Source organism: Perognathus longimembris, chromosome 16, assembly GCF_023159225.1.
Source record: "Perognathus longimembris pacificus isolate PPM17 chromosome 16, ASM2315922v1, whole genome shotgun sequence".
NCBI classification, from domain to species: Eukaryota; Metazoa; Chordata; class Mammalia; order Rodentia; family Heteromyidae; genus Perognathus; species Perognathus longimembris.
This window is the reverse complement of record NC_063176.1, coordinates 29881430-29898256: the sequence shown is the minus strand read 5'-3', so window position 1 is coordinate 29898256 and position 16827 is coordinate 29881430.

Sequence of the window (16827 nt, the reverse complement as noted above, 5' to 3'; positions counted from 1 at the left end):
CGTGATGTCACTTGATGAACGTGACCCCTAGCCTATGACTGACCCTTTGGCCAGCCCCCTTTCTTTCCCGCCATTACTTCTATATAAGTGCCCTTCCATATTAAAGTCTTTGAGACGCATTCCACCACCGCAGCGTGTCCCTGATGCCTTCCTTTCGCCTCCGCCCTCGGTAACATGTGGGGGGAACTGGGGGGAGGGGAAGCTTCAGCAACCCGTCCTCTACTTAGCGTTTGCCCATGTGAGCACGCCTTTGGCCTTCCGCTGGCGGAGGGCCAGGCTGGGTGCTCTTTCATAGAGTTTGTGGTTACCATTCTCCCCGTGGGGGGAGAAAGGGGGTCCAGAACCCCAACACTGGGGCTTGGACTCAGGGCCTGAGCACTGTCCCTGGCTTCTTTTTGCTCAAGGCTAGCACTCTGCCACTTGAGCCACAGCACCACTTCTGGCCATTTTCTATATATGTGGCAAGCACTGGGGTTTATCACAGAATAATTTAGCCTAGACTAACTGAGGCAAGCACTCTTGCCACTAGGCCATATCCCCAGCCCCCCTGGAGGAACTCTTGACCATGCGCAGATGCAGCTTGTTTGTGGAGAAGGCTGGACCCAGGTGCACCAAGCTGACCATGTGAGTCAACTGCAGGAGATAAGCAGAGGTAAGCTGAGCTTCCTGGCAGGTGGGGCCCAGGGCATGGGTGTGGGGTGCTTGTGAAAGTGTGTGGAGAAGCGTGGCCTGCCTCCCTGTTTGCTCGTTTGGGCCCTTCCTCAAGTGGCTTTGGTGAGGGTAGGCCTCAAACCAGGCCTCCGGGGCCTTTAGCTGGTGCTTTCAATCTTGGCAGGCCCAGGCATTGTTTGTAGTTGGCTGTGAAAGTATGTGGAGGAGTGGGGCCTGAGGTGCAGGGGTGGGTCTTGTGGGTCATCACTGCAGGGGAGTGTGTATATGAAGTTGGAGCCATCAGTTATTGCAGTAACAGTGCAGCAAAACTAGCTGCACAAGAGTGCCCAAGCTGTACAAGTAACAAGATTTTGTAGTTTTGTGCTAGTCCTAGGGTTTGAACTGAGGGCCTAGTCACTGTTGCTGAGCCTCTCTGTGCTCAAATCTAGCACTCTACCACTTGAGTTCCAGCACCACGTATGGGTTTTTCTCAGGAGTTAACTGGAGATAAAAGAGTTTCATAGACTTCCCTGACCAGACTAGCTTGGAACTGCAGTCCTCAGATCTCAGCCACCCAAGTAGCTAAGATTAGAGGCACAGGTGTGAACCACCAGCACCAGGCTAAGTAACACGTTTGTTGAGAGAGATGGAAAGAAGGTAAGCGATCATAAAAAAAAAAATCCAAAGGAATACGTGGAGATATAAGAATCAATAGACAAACCAAAATGATAGGATATCAGAAGTGGAAGGTGTTGTAAGGATTCAGGATAGTGATCACAGTGAATAGGAAAGAAACATTTCAAAGATGGCAGCAAAGAAAGACTGAGGCTTTAAATTTGATAATTATGAGTTCTTTGATTTGTTTTCCTGAAAGTATGTGGAGTGAAAGGTACCATGCATGCCATAGTGGAGGCTGAAAATATACCTTTTTTCTGCAATGGTGGCAGTGAACTGAAGAGAGATGTTAAAGGCACAGAAAAATCAAGAACGTAGCGTACCACGAGCCTGAGCACATGTAGATGTGTGAAAGGAACCAGGGAAGAAGGACATTGATGATAAACGATGTAAAGTGAATGGCATATAAGCCAGTAATTATGAAATTGGTTGCTGATTTATCTGCCTTTTAGAAATCTCTGTGCTTTCATACAGAAAGACATCCATCAGTTAGTCTAGGCTAAATTATTCTGCGATAAACCCCAGTCCTCCAAATCTCAGCAGCTTAAAACAACTAAAGTGTGTTTCTCACTGACACTCATATATATTAGGTAATGGGTCATCTGGGGGTTTTCTGCAGTTCGTTTTTATTTATTTATTTTTTATTTTCCCTAGGATTTAGAGGAACAGGGAAACCTTCTTCTTGAGCATTTCAGTCACTCTGGGGAGAGAGGGGAAAAGTCATGGTAAATTACACACTGGCTTTTCAACACTCTATCACCCAAGTGATTTCCAGTTGCTTTAACTCACATTTCACTGATGAAATCAAGTCACATAACCATTCCACCTTCCAAGAAGCAAGAAGGTACAACATGTGATATGTGCTTGAGAGGAACTAACTGGCCAGAGAATTTTGAACATGCTACAAATGGCTTCTCCAGGTCATGTACTTATTTACATTATTTGATTGATTTACAGTTATCAAAGTGTTGGTTGTTTCTATTAAAAGTCAGGCATTAGTGTTTCCTTCAGGAAACATAGGCTCATATCCCAACTTTGTTTCTAAGCAGAAAAGAATACTAAGTATATCTCATTATCATTTATAAAGCCATTTTCAGAAACACGATTAAAATAATCATTGGTTTAATATAAAGGTTCAAAATAATTTTAAAAATTTTGTGTCAGTACTAAAGCTTGATCTCATGGTTTTGGCACTGTCCATTAGGTTTTTTATTTTCTTTCTCAAGGCTGCCACTTGACCACTTGAGCCACAGCTCCGCTCCTGGCTTTTTTTGGTTGATAATTGGAGAGAAGAGTCTCATAGACTTTTCTGCCTGGGCTGGAAACCTTATCCTCAGATTACAGCCTCCTGTGTAGGTAAAATTACAGGTATGAGCCACTGGTGCTAAACAGATAATGAAGCACTTTTAGATGATTCTTTTAACTAATTAATTTTTATTTTATTTTACAGAGGGGTTACAGTTATATAACTAAGGCAAATGAGTACATTTCTTGTTGAACACTGTTACCTCTCCCTCATTTGCGCCCACTTTCCCTCCCCAACTCCCCCCTCTGTAGTGTCTTTTAATTGTTGCTGTTGCATTGGTTCACCCTTTGTCCTTTGTCTCACCATTTTGTCATTCCCCTTACTTTCCCCAAATCAGATAAAGGATAAAGGTATATACAAGACAAAGGGTACTGAAATCACAAAGAGTGACAACAGGGGATAAGCCAAAGGAAACAAACAGCAAAAACAACAAAAAAAAGGAATATTTTTTCCATCTGTCTCCCAGTTCAATTTCTTTTCCTACACTTTAGTAAAATTCACACTTACTTACCACCATGACCAGAATTAATGAAATCTGTTGGAACATTTTTTAGACTTAGTTGACTAAGGGCCCTTGGATTCTTTGAAGCTTCTCTATGATTCATTTCCAAAATGTCAAACATCATAAAGGAGAGCGATAGAAGACGAATCAAGGCTCAGATCTGTCTGTACAGATCACATCTTCAAGCTAATGCTTCAGGTCCTTCTAACTGTCTGCTCCCCATTTAAAATATCGCCTTTCCTTAGTATAGATTGAGTCCCTAATTACAATTTATAAATGCTGTCCGGGGAAGTGTTTAATGTTCAGCGCAAGAGCTGTACCTTATTTTCCTAGGTTCAAGTACCAGATTCATCTCCTGAATCTGACAGTCTTCACAAATGTACACATTAGAAGTCTTCCAGGATGCACCCTAGACATTTGCAGCATTATTAAGGATTTCAACTGTAAATTATTTTAAGTGTGGGTATGACAGGAGTGAGTCATTTTATGGATTTTTGCAAACATGTTTTTCTCATCACAATGGAGACAGATTTATCTGCAACACTTTGTGGTCTCTGTTAGAAAGAGATCTACCTTAGGGAAAGCAGAAAGCAGTCAGGGTGCTAGTGCTTTGGGACATTGTGTCCTTCCTAGCCTTTTTTGCCTTTGCCAGCATCTCAGGGAACTTTACTTGTTACTGCTCTTTACCTGGTAACCAGTGATTGGAAGGAATAAATGTGTAGAATTAATTCTCTTGGGACAATTATAAAGAGTTAAAATCAGAGGTCAAGAAGTCTGCCAGAGATATGCAATGGAGTATGTTTTGAACACTGGGGTTTCCCTTCATCTAAGTGGCTAGCATTCATAGCTACATATCATCAATTCTGTGTATGGGTGAATAGGTAGCATCTGCTGTGGTGAATACAGTAGGCTTTACTGTTGATAAAGCTAAAGAGGGGATGAAGAAAGTTTGAAAAAGGCCTTCCCGGCCCATCTTGTGTTGAGTTAACAAGTTTTACAAAATCAGTCAGTGTTGGCTAGAGCGCCTATCTATTCTATACAGCTAGAGTAAGGGAGAATGGAAAATATGCAAAGTCAAAGCAAACACTAGATATAAAAACACAAGGAGAAATATTATTTGTGCCAGTCTTGGGGCTTGAACTTAGGCCCCGAGAGCTGTCCTTGAGCTGCTTTGCTTAAGACTAGTGATCTACAGTGTGAACCACAGATCCATTTCTGGGTCTTTTAGTAGTTTGTTGGAGATAAGAGGCTCACCGTGTTTCCTGTCTGGGCTGGCTTTGAACAGTGATCTTTATATCCTAACCTCCTGAGTAGCTAGGATTACAGATGTGAGCCACCAGAACCTGGCAGAAAATAATTCTTAAGACATATACACTCCAAGGTAAATTGAAGAGCAGATTTTATATGATGAAGCAACGTATTGGGTAATGTGTAGTTTGAGTAACCAACTTTAGTTTATCTTAATGTGGCCTTCCACTGATACGTGTTATTTATCTGATTTCAAAGAATATAAACTATTTTGACAAGATGAATAACTCTTTTATCTGTTGCACGGATCACCTTTAATCTGCTACAGCACTTTCCATATTGTTAGTTACTAGTCTAAGTAATTATTAGTTGATTTAAAAGACTCTGGATTATCTGGTAGGTGGCTTAGAAACACCTGCATAATATAACCCTTTTGAAAATATGATACAAGGCTAGGTCTTAGGCTGGGATCCTTGATACTTTGGAGGCTGAAAGCAGGAGTATCATGGTTCAAGGCCAGGCTGGGCATTAAAGTTTGTGAAATTCTGTCTCATAAAAGAAACACCAGTGGCTCATGTCTGTAATCCTGGCTACTTATGAGATTTGTAGAACTATGGCTGCAGACTGGCCTAGGAAGATGTCTGAGAAACTCTATCTTCAGAATAACCAGCGAAAATCCAGGCTGGACAGGGAGAGCTAGCCAGCAAGCTAGCCTAGTACAGTGTAAGATACTCAAATTCATACTCCTGGACAATAACAAAACCAGCAGAAGGCACAGTTGGAGTTATAGCTCAAGTGATAGAGTGCCTGCCCAATAAGGTATAATCTTTTAAGTTTGTATTTTCTCCAGTGACTGCTTAAAACCCCCTTTTTTTTGGCCAAGAGACTGAATTCTGGGCCTGGGCACTGTCCCTCAGCTCTTCTGCTCAAGGCTAGAGCTATACCACCTTGAGCCACAGTGCCATAGTTGAATAGTTGATGGGAGATAAGAATTTCATGGACTTTCTTGTCTGGGCTGGTTTTGAACCATGCCTTTCAGATCTTAGCTTCCTGAGTAGCCAGGATTACAGATGTGAGCCACCAGCACCCAGCAATTGCTTAAAAATCTTAATATGAAATTTGAAAAGACTGTCCTGTGACTTTAAAGAGTTAATAGACTTAATAAATACTTTAATTTTTTTTTTTTTTGGCCAGCCCTGGGCCTTGAACTCAGGGCCTGAGCACTGTCCCTGGCTTCCTTTTGCTCAAGGCTAGCACTCTGCCAGGTGAGCCACAGAGCCCTCTTCTGGCTGTTTTCTGTATATGTGGTGCTGAGGAATTGAACCCAGGGCTTCATGTATATGAGGCAAACATTCTTGCCACTGGGCCATATTCCCAGCCCCTACCATTGGCATGAGGCTGATTGTGCCTTACTTTGTTGGGCAGCTTCTGCTTCTCCACATGCCCTCTGTCCCAGCTGAACAGAGTTACCTACTTGTCCAAACAAATCCTGCATCTGTTGATTTCTCATCCTACCTGTCCTTCAAGGCTCAGATTCCTGGGTAACATTCGTAAACATTCTTTATCCATTTAAATTTTAACTGTTGTACTGAAACCCCTTTATATAACTATTTGAAAGTGTGTGTGTATGTGGGTGCTTGTATTGTGCTGGTACTGGGTGCTATCCATGAGCTGCTGCTTTTGCAGAAGGAAGGGGGGAAGTTTATTGGAGATAAGTTTCTCACTAATTTTCCTGCTTGTTCTGGCTTCTAACATCAATCTTCAGGTCTTAGGTCCTGAGTAGCTAGAATCACCGGCATGAGCCACTGGTGACTGGTTCTCTCTCTCTCTCTCTCTCTCTCTCTCTCTCTCTCTCTCTCTCTCTCTCTCTCTCTCTGTGTGTATATAATATAATAAATATATTTATATATTAAGTATATACTTATATATAGTACATATACATACATATATGCTCTCTTTTACATTCTTGTTGGAATTCACTAGTCGCAGATCCTCATTCCTGTGGCATTTAATTTTCCCCTGGGATGTGCCACACATTTGTTTATAATTAAGATGACTCATGTCTGGTTCCAGTACATAAAATTTCTTTAGCATCGTAATTGAATCTCATGTATCCTGTCGTGTTTTGGTGTATTTGATGGAATAGAAATCAAGTTAGATGCCATTCCTGTGCTATATTGCTTAGAGACTCAATAATATCTGGTATGATTTAAAGAAGAATGGGACTGGCATGCATAAATGTCCTAGTTCTTATCACTATGAGGATTCAATAAAGGGCTTAAACTGGAATCTCCATTTTATTGGACTTGAGTGTCTCCAAATGGGTGTAGAGTAATAGCCGAATGCATTCCTGACACAGACGTGGTGTGACCCAAGAGCTAAAGGTGGTTGACCCAAGTGAAGAGACTTTCAGTGGGCTGTCAGGCCCTCCTTGTTTAAGATCAGCTGAGTTTGCTCTGTATCATGTGTCCCTTTCTTGTGGGTGACATGTACCAAATCTTGACAGCACATGAGGGAGGATAGTGAGTTTGGGGCTCATGGCCTCAGATGTGTGAATTTGTCATCCTAAAAAGAAAGCACATTCCTCTCATCTCATTTTCATGATCCCTCTCCCATTCCCACAAGGACTTGCCTTTTTCTAACACATTGGGCAAATTCATAATTTTTTCATCACCAGATTGACTGTGAAGCTAATTGTTTCCCTAATCTGTGGAACCAATGTAAGCAAAACCAGGAAGTGTGGCTTGTGACTTGACATATCACTGTCAGCCTTGCTTTGGAAGAGTGATCTGGTGGATAATAGAAGACTAGCAGGAAAATGCTAAAGCAATTTTACATCTCCCCAGAAAATGAGCACTGCTGCAGGCCAGCATGGAGATAGGCTTGATGCCACAGATACACAGTGATTCAGAATTTACGAATCAAAGTGTTTCCTCAAACTCTAAATTTTTATGATCACCATGCTTCCTCCTGTGGCACAGTAGGTGGGAAGGGGGGTGCTCTGCTCCTCTAATTTCAGGTTTACCTAGTATAGCCATCTAGAAGGTGACTTTCAAATCTACAGCTTAGTGAGAAAATGAAATTTGGATTATGAGATAACAATTGCGAGGTTTATAATATCCAGGCTGTTCCTAGATGGCTGATTATTTCTTACTGCATCCGTCTATTCTGTATTTCTTTATGAAAACAGAATCAGCTGATCATGTATAAACTGATCAGCTGATCAACCCTATAAAACTTTATTGACTAAATATGTTCCATTTTACCCGCTCATGTCATGAAGGTTGTCCATACCACACAGAACTTTCTCTGGCACTTAGAGACAGCCCACTGGCCAATCTTCCAATATGATTCTCTCACCTGCTCCTGCCAGAGTTGCATTGTGTTCCAGCAATGATCTCCCTGTGTGATTGCATGTGTGTACATAGAGTTTTGTGTGCTCGGTCTCTCTCATTCTCTAATTCTTTCCCTCTCACTCTTCAGTCTCGTTCTCTGTATCTTTCTTTCCTTTCTTCTTTTCTCTACCAACTGTATTTCTCCTTCCTTTTTTTGTATCTGAATGCTCAGCATTTTCCTCATTCTTGTGATTACAGTATCTGTCCAAGTACTTCTTGGTATTGTAAGTGAACTTTGATGTCCACAAAATAAAAAAGTCTTGAAAGATGAATTTTTCAGACAGGAGTTCTATCATGAAGGACTGGATGATGGTAGATAGAGACAGTTGTCTCCTTATATGAGCAGGGTTTCTTTCCACTGTATTCCCAGAACATGATAGTATACAATGACATGCATGCCATTTACACCTTTTTTTGGTAAATATTGCCATTGCATTGCTTTGCATTTTACCTTTTGTCTCACCATTTTGATGACCCCTTCCCTTTCCTAATTCAGGCAAGCATATATACAATACCCAGGGTACCAAAATGAAATACAGTGACAACAGGGGCTAAACCATAGGGAAGATTAAAAAAAGAAATAATTTCACATAGTACAATAAAAATACCAACAATGATAAACTGCTTGTTTCCATATCATGGAGTTAAGTTCACGTAGCATCATCTTATATGATCATGTGTACATAGGTATTGAGCTTTTGTGATCTTTTGCTAGGGCTATCTTAGACACTTACTAATTATTACCAATGAGGAAAACTACAGAGTCTTATGTTTCTTTGGGTTTGACTGCATTTACATTGTTTGAAGTGTTATCACCTGCAGAAGATTTTTTAACTATACAGGAAGATGCTCATGAATTGTGCAAGTACTGTGCTATTTTATATATAGGGTTCAAGCATCTTAGATTTTGGTATTCATACGGACTTCTAGAATTAACTCCCCACAGATAATCAAAGGATGACTGGAGAGAAACAAGGAGGGTGAGGAGAGAAATAGTAGGAATGGAGGAAGATGCGAAGAGGGAGAGAAAGTGTGTGGTATGCCTGCGGCTCAGACAGAGGAACAAGTCTCTAGATGTAGTATCCATTACAATAATTTCAACCACTTTGAAAATAATTGAAATCTTAATTGCCTTACATTTTATATAATAACAATGCCAATGATCACTCAACATCATCTACATGTAAGGGTTGTTTTCTCCCTATAAGAGTGATCAAATTGCATTGATTCACTTTATTTTTCATACCAGTTTCCAATAGACCATCAGCAGTTTGACTTTGTGAGCTGAGTTTTTGGCCACAGAGTAGAGTAAAACATTTGCTGATGTTGAATTTCTGACCTTGGACTTCAGTCAGAAACATTCCCAAATCAAATGAGCTCCTGGGATGAGACTGTTTACATCTGGTAGGCACATATTATGTAAATGTTTCTTCTTGCCACACTTGTGTAGAGGGGCTCAGAATTGTCCCCAGGTGGGGCGCTCTACATTTTACTGTGTAGTAATCGCATCACATTTTTCACACTATGGAATGTGCTACCCTTCTGGAGAGGACCAGGAAGGGTTTTTAGTATATTGGTGAGCTTGTTGGTTTAATTTCCAACAGTGCCTGAAACTACATGGTGGGATTTTTAGGATGCTCCCACACTCCTTTTTAAATTGTGTCAGCTTTGATAGGCAGCATACAATGCTATAAAAGAGAACGCAAGCTTCCATTCACAAAGTTTACTTTAAGGCTAGTGATTCTTTCTTGTGCTTTCCCAAAAAGAAATTGTTTATTAGTTGTGCATGGTAGGTTCCACACATGCATTTGCCATTTCTACACATGCCTACAATGTATTCCAGCCCAACTCATCCTTTTATCACTTTTTGACATCCCTCTTCTAAATTAGAATTTCAACAGGTTTCATTGATCTATTTTAATATATGCAAATATCTATCATAGTCATGCTCCTTCACCCCACTGTTTGTTATCTCCCATGTGCTGTTAACCACTAGAGTTCTTCCCCCTCCCCCGATAATATCTAACATTCATGTAATTTTTTCTTCTAAATTTGTGCGTTTTTATGTATGTGTTGAAACTGGGCCTTGGACTCAGGGCCTAGGTGTTGTCTCTCAGGTTTTACATTCAAGGCTGTTGTTCTACTACTTGTACCATAGCTCCACTTCTGATTTTTTGTGTGTATGTGTCTGGATGAGTTGTTTAACTGGAGATGAGTCTCACAGACTTTCCTGCTCAGGCTGGCTTTGAACCATGATCCTCAGATATCAGTTTCCTGAGTACCTTGGATTGCAAGTGTGAGCCACTGGCACCTCCAAATTTTTACATTAAAAGTCTAAAGAGGGAATTGGAGGAGGGAAAGTGGGAGAAAAACGAGGGAGGAGGTAACAAGTTTGGTAAGAAATGTATTCACTGCCTTATGTATGTAGTGTATACCACTTTGACAATAAAAAATAGTAGCAAGTATTTGAGAAGTGAAACAAGTAGGCAAAATTAAGAAGAAGTGAAGAATGGGGTAGAAAAAGTTTTGTTTCCCTGCAGTTCAGCTGGTAGAGCATTTGAACAGGGAATCTCTGGATTTGTAAAGAAGAAATGAAGGGAGGTCACATGAACTGGTGCTATTAACCAGCAGACCAGGACAAGGAGATTGTGAAGTGTGGTTCTCTTTAGTCTCATTGGACACCAGAAAGTGGGAGATATTAGAAAGGTCCTGCATGAGTGCCTCTTGGCATTGTTCACTCATACATTTGTAGGTTTGGCAACTGGTAGACCTTGTATTAGTCATCTAGGCTGCCATAACAAAATACGATGGACTAGGCAGCTTAAAGCAAAACTGTAGACATTGATTTTCTCATTTTCTGAGGGCTGGATGCCATCCAGACCGAGGTCTGCCAGGGTTGGTTTTGATTGGGGCCCCTCTCTGGCTTGCAGATGGTGCTTTGCACTGTGCTTTCTGGTATTTCTTCTTCTAAGGACACGAATCCCATGGGATCAGTGCCCATCCTTATGATGGCATGTAACCTTAATTAGTTCCGTAGAGGCCAGTCTCCAAAAACACCCACATGTGAATTGGGGGAGGAAGTACAAACATTCAGTCCATAACAGGCTTCTACAACCTCATACTATAAAGAGGATGGGGAAATTTTGTCAACATTTTTTAGAAACAAAAGTAGTAAAGGTAAGAAGTAAAAGTAGTAAAGTAAGAAGTTTACTGGGGGAGAATGATGAAAGGGGTGACACTGAACTGAACTGAAACCCTTTTGTACTACTATTTAAGGATCATAAAAATAGTAACAAAGAACTTTAGGTTTGTAGAGCAGAAGCAGCTCAAGTTGAAAACCACACAGAACATGGAGAAGTTGCTTCATCTTCTGACTCTTTTATTCTTACTTGTAATTGTGGGTGATAATGTTTCAATACAATAGCTAATACAATGTTGTTGATATGGGTAACTGAGAATTGTATGCCAGCAGTTATTATTAGCCTAAGCTCCTATAGCTTTCCTACTTCAAGTAAAACTATCAAAAGAAAGTATTTCCTCTTTCTTGACTTTTTTTCTGATGTGAACAATGTTTAGGGGAAGTAAGAGTACTATTAGGAAGTGAACTGTTAAGGAATCATTGAAATGTGCAGACTCTTTTATAAAGGCTTTTTAAGAGGACTTTCTTTCATCTTAAGATTCTTTGCTGGGCTGGGGATATGGCCTAGTGGCAAGAGTGCCTGCCTCATATACATGAGGCCCTGGGTTCGATTCCCCAGCACCACATATACAGAAAATGGCCAGAAGTGGCGCTGTGGCTCAAGTGGCAGAGTGCTAGCCTTGAGCAAAAAGAAGCCAGGGACAGTGCTCAGGCCCTGAGTCCAAGCCCCAGGACTGGCAAAAAAAAAAAAAAAGATTATTTGCTACTCATAGCACTCTCTTCTTTCCTACAAACCTTTGGATCACAGAACAACAAAATCAGTCTTATGCCAGGGAAAATTTTCCACTGATTCATCTTGTTTGGGGTTGGCATGGGCTTGGAGGGCAGAATCCGGCTCAAGAAGTGAATTACCCCACCCCCCTACCAGAGAAAGACTTAATGTCCACTAAAGAAAGAACTCTGGAATTACTTGAGCTGCTGAATTAGGAATGAACCACCTCAGGAGGTGGGGATTTCCTCATCTCTAAGTGGGGACCACTTGGCAGAAATATGGTGGGAGGGGTCCAACATTGATCAGGAAGCCACTCTATGTGACCTCAAAGATCTCTCTCCCCAACCCCACTACCATGCTCTGAGTTTGTGATCCAGAAAGCTACTTAACAGGAAGTCTCCCTCTTTAGGGAAGGATGCACAAATGGAAATTACCTCAGCATCAGGCTTATTATGACTTACAAAGGAGAATTCTGATTGGCTTGTTCAGGCAGCTCTGGAACTTGGAAGTTCTTTCAGATAACTCCTTAAGTCTTAGAGCTACTGACTATGACTTTGGAGCTAAATTTAACATAGAAAAGTACCATTGTATATCCGACTAAGAGCCAGTGTAGGGGACTTGGGTCTTACCTTGGTGTCTCACACTTCATTAAGGTCTGGACACAATCCTTTAGTTAGATGCTAGCACAAGCATTTCATTACAGATTCAGGAAATGATGAAGAGATAACATATTGAAAAGAATGTTTCCAAGGAAGATATTAATGGAGTGTTAATGCAACTCTCTCTCTTTCCAGAGATGGAATCTCCAAAGGGGATTTTGGATTTATAGAAGAGAGTTAATCTTTGTCAATGGAAGCCTTAGATTCATTTAGCAACAAAGTAACTGTTAATTAAAATACCTGGTTTCCCACTTCCTTGTAAGCAAAATTCCTTGAAAACTTCTCCCTGGATGAAAGCCATATGCTGGCTCAACCATGAAAGTCTAGAGCCAAGAAAGCTAATGTATGCTTTCCTTGCTCTGAAGTTCAAGACAATGGTAACACTGTGTTCTCCAAGCTAAGTTTTAGACAGCAGTGTTTATGAATCAGGCTTCCAAAGAAATTTGTGAAAGAACCCTTGAAGAAGTTTCCAGGGCTCAACTCATATCATTAAAAAGCTGCTGTGTGCTTATAAGGTATCAGTAATAAAAGTTTCATAAATCAGTTTAAACACCATTTTCTCCTGTGCCATTTCAACTGGCACACTGGAAATCGCAGAGCGGTCCTGAATATGTCCATCTAGGGAAACACATCCAATCCACTGTGTTGTGTATTCTTGAAAAAAACAAATGCTTTTAGGTTTAGCATTTATTTTCTAAGGACAAAGAATGCTTTATGGTATATACCTTTGTTTTGGATTAAAAACTTTTAGTGTTTTCAAGATGCCCTGGAGAAACCAATCTGCTTGTTCTATTTTCATCCTTCAAAGATGAAGAAGGAAACCAGTGCTTGCTCTATATAAGCACCATTATGCAAATGACTTTTTAATACTGGGACTCACTCAGACTAGGGGAGGAAGATTAGGGAAGTTAGACAAACTTTTAAGGTTGAGTTACGATGAGCAGAGACTGTGAAATTGTTTTCTGGATGTCATTTTCTGTGGGCACGAAGTGTCTATTATGGTCAGAGTTTCTGCTGTTCTTGTTCTTCATATTTCTTTCTCCTTTTTTTCTGCTTCTTTGTAGATCTGTAGCAGGTGGGTGTGGTAGCAAAGAATCAGAATCCTTAATGTATGATGAAGATGTCTGTAGAGACAGCATTAATTAATTTTAAAGCCTCCTATTTGTGACAAGGGATGGTAGCATAGGTCCTACTTCTCTCCTTAGGGTTAATTGATGGTAATGGGAATGATTGTGTGGTATAAAGGTGACTAGGCCAGTGCTTCTTTTCAGTATTCTTTACAGCTAGACAATAAACAAAAGCAAAAACTTTTGGAATAATGAGCAGTGAAGTGGGCACAAGAAAGCTTGGATAAAACTAGCTTTCTCTTTTTGTGAGTGTTTTTGCATGTGTGTGTGCGCGCATGTGTGCATGCATGCATGAGTACCATGACATTTACTGTTCTGATTCTGCAAACAGCAACTTGAAGGCTAATGAGCCATCAGTTTGCCTTAAAAGACAAGAAATTCTCAGGCTGCAAATTTGTCACTTATCCTAACACCTACTACAGTAGACACCAGGGCTCTAAATTTGCCTTTAATTCTAATGGCCTGTGGTATGGCCTTAGTCACTTGCTCATAAAGTGAGGGAACTCTATAAACATCTGTCAGTCCCATTTTATTTAATAGGATCATTTCTATAAATTGTATATTGTGTTATCTGAATTGTCTTAGTGCTGCAGTTAGAGTACAGCCGTGAACTACCAAAAACACCCATTCACCTCCAAAAATGGCCACACTTGTGTCATACTGATCAAGTGTTTATTTTTAAACAGCTATGTTGATATTTTTAAGCCCTGTTCCTCCCCTCTCCTTTTCTCCTCTCTCCTCTTCCCTCTCTTTCCTTCTCTTCCCCTTTTACTCCCTATTTCCTTCCTCATTTTCCTGCCTTGGTTCTCCTTTTCTTTCTTTCTTCTTGCTCTTTCTCTACAAGCTCCATCTAGGTAAAAAGTTCTGCTTATAATTATTTTCTTCAACTTTCCCCTCTTCAAGGTGAAGCACCTTGTTTTTGAGAACAACCTGTCAGAGTCAGGCAACAATGACTTTAATTACTCAGGAGGCTGATACCTTAGGATCACTGTTGGAAGCAAGCCCAGCAGGAAAGTGTATGAGACTCTTGACTCCAGTTTGCCAGGAAACAGCCAGAAGTAGAGTTGTGGCTCAAGTGGTAGAGCATTAACTTGATAAGGGACAGTGTATGGGCCCTGAGTTTAAGTCCCGGGTCAAACAGCAAACCAAACCAAACTTTGAGGCATATTTCGTAGACCTAATTTACCTAGAAAAGTTGAAAAGCTCTTCATTCAGTCTTCATTCCTTATATGCATGTGTTTTGGAATGTTTCATATGTTTGTGTTTGTTATACCTTATTTGAACAATTGGCATAAGGATGTGTCTAGTAAAAAGGCACTTACATAAATGACTAAATTAGGCAAGAAATAAAAGGCTGTACTCCAGAAATATGAGTATCCTATCTCAACCCTACTATCATAGATTAAAATGCTTTCTTTGTATTTTAACTCACATACTCACTTAAAAAACTGCATTTGACTGAATGGTTTTGGCTTATGACTATAATCCTAGCTACTCCAGAGGATGAGATCTGGAGGATCCCCATTTAAAAACAAGACTAGGCAAAAAAATTCTGCATGACTTCCATCTCCAAAATAACCAGCAAAAATCAAAATAGGCTGGAGGCATGGCACAAGTGCTAGAGCACTAGCTGAGCAAGCAAGTTGAACAAATACAAGACCTAAAATACAAATCACAGACCCCAGTGTTGTAAAAACAAAGGAAAAATGCATATATATATATATATATATATATATATATATATATATATATGCATTCAAAGGACTACTCAATCGATGACATCATAGTCCAGCCTTGCTTTCACTGTCTTCCCTCACAAGATTAACATGTTTTCTTGGTCTTTTGCATCATTTATACAGTTAATTTGGGTAGTAAGCAGTTTACAGTCACTAGCCCCACAGAAGTAGACTCAACTACAGTCAAAATTTCACAAGGAATTGTACTACCTGGCAAGTCAGGCTCTCAAGTTTTAAATTATTCAAAAAATTGTTTTTTTATTGAGAACTCTGGCACATCCTCATTAGCATGGAGCTGGTCAGCCAGGCTGAGTGAATCTTGCAGGCAGAATTCTTGTCCTGCCAGGCTTGTCACCTCCTGTTAGCTCACAAGATAAACTTGGCCTGAAACTCATCTTGGCTGGAAAGTGTGCAGCTGTATTGATAGTAGGTGGTGCCCATTGCATTTAGTTTAGAGATTCTGCTTCAAAATGGAGGAAGAGGGTCTGGGATTTGGGCTGATCCAGGGAGAAGTCCATTGGAATAACCATTTTGGCCTCTAGATAATGTGAGGTTTCCATTTCAGTGTTTTCCAGTGAAGCTTTTTGCCAGTGATCTCCAAGTGTGCAGCTGGGTGGGTGGTTCTGTAGGCTGTCGAGGTTTTGTTTATGCTAGATACTCAACTCTCAACATTTTCCTACTCAATCTCATTCACTGTGTTGATAATTAAAAGGAGACTCGGAGAGGCATGGATCCAAATGACACAGTGAGGCAGTGACAGATGGGACTTCTGATTTAGCACAATGCAGACTCTCTGACATTGCATCCCTTGTGTTTTCAGAGGAGAATACAATTTTCCAGCACAGAAACTTGACCTTGTTCACGTATCTTTTTCCTAGACTGGGAAACTCACACCTTGCTTCAGTTTTCCATAGCTTCAGTGACAAATGACCACAAGCTTGGTGACTCCCAACCACAGAGATCTTTCCTAATTCTGGAGACATTCAGTTGAGAATGAGGGGCTCTCTTTCTCTTCCCTTCAGGGGAGAATCCTACCTTGCCTTTTCTAGCTTCTTGTAGAGCTAGATGTTTCCTGACTCCAGGCTCTGCATATTTCTTTACAGCATCTTCTACCCTGAATTTCTCCTCTTCTATCTGGGTCTTCTTTTACGTTAAGAAAACTTGGCTTTTGATCTAAGATCTGTTATGGTGAATATACAATGATCTTGCCTTGGCGTCCTTCACACAGTCTGCAGTGACCCTTTTTCCAAAGGAAGTTACACCACAGGCCGGCACTTGAACTTGCACATCACTATTTGGTGGGGATCACAATGGAACCCAACACATCACTCTACTTTCTATGCACATCAGCATTTTCATTCTTCCCTGCATCCATTGAGACTTTAGAGTTTATGGGAGAAGCTTTATCACTGTCTTCCTTAAGATTCTTTACTTTTTAATTCAAATCCTTCTCTAGATTCTGTGTGTGCTTCTTTAAAGACAATAAATGCATATTTTATTTCCTTTTTTGTAGCACCAATGAGTGGCCCTCATAGATGTTTAGTAAATGGTTTTTTAATAAATGAACTAAAAGAACTTTTTGACAACTAGAAGGACTTTGAACCTTTGTAGTCTAAT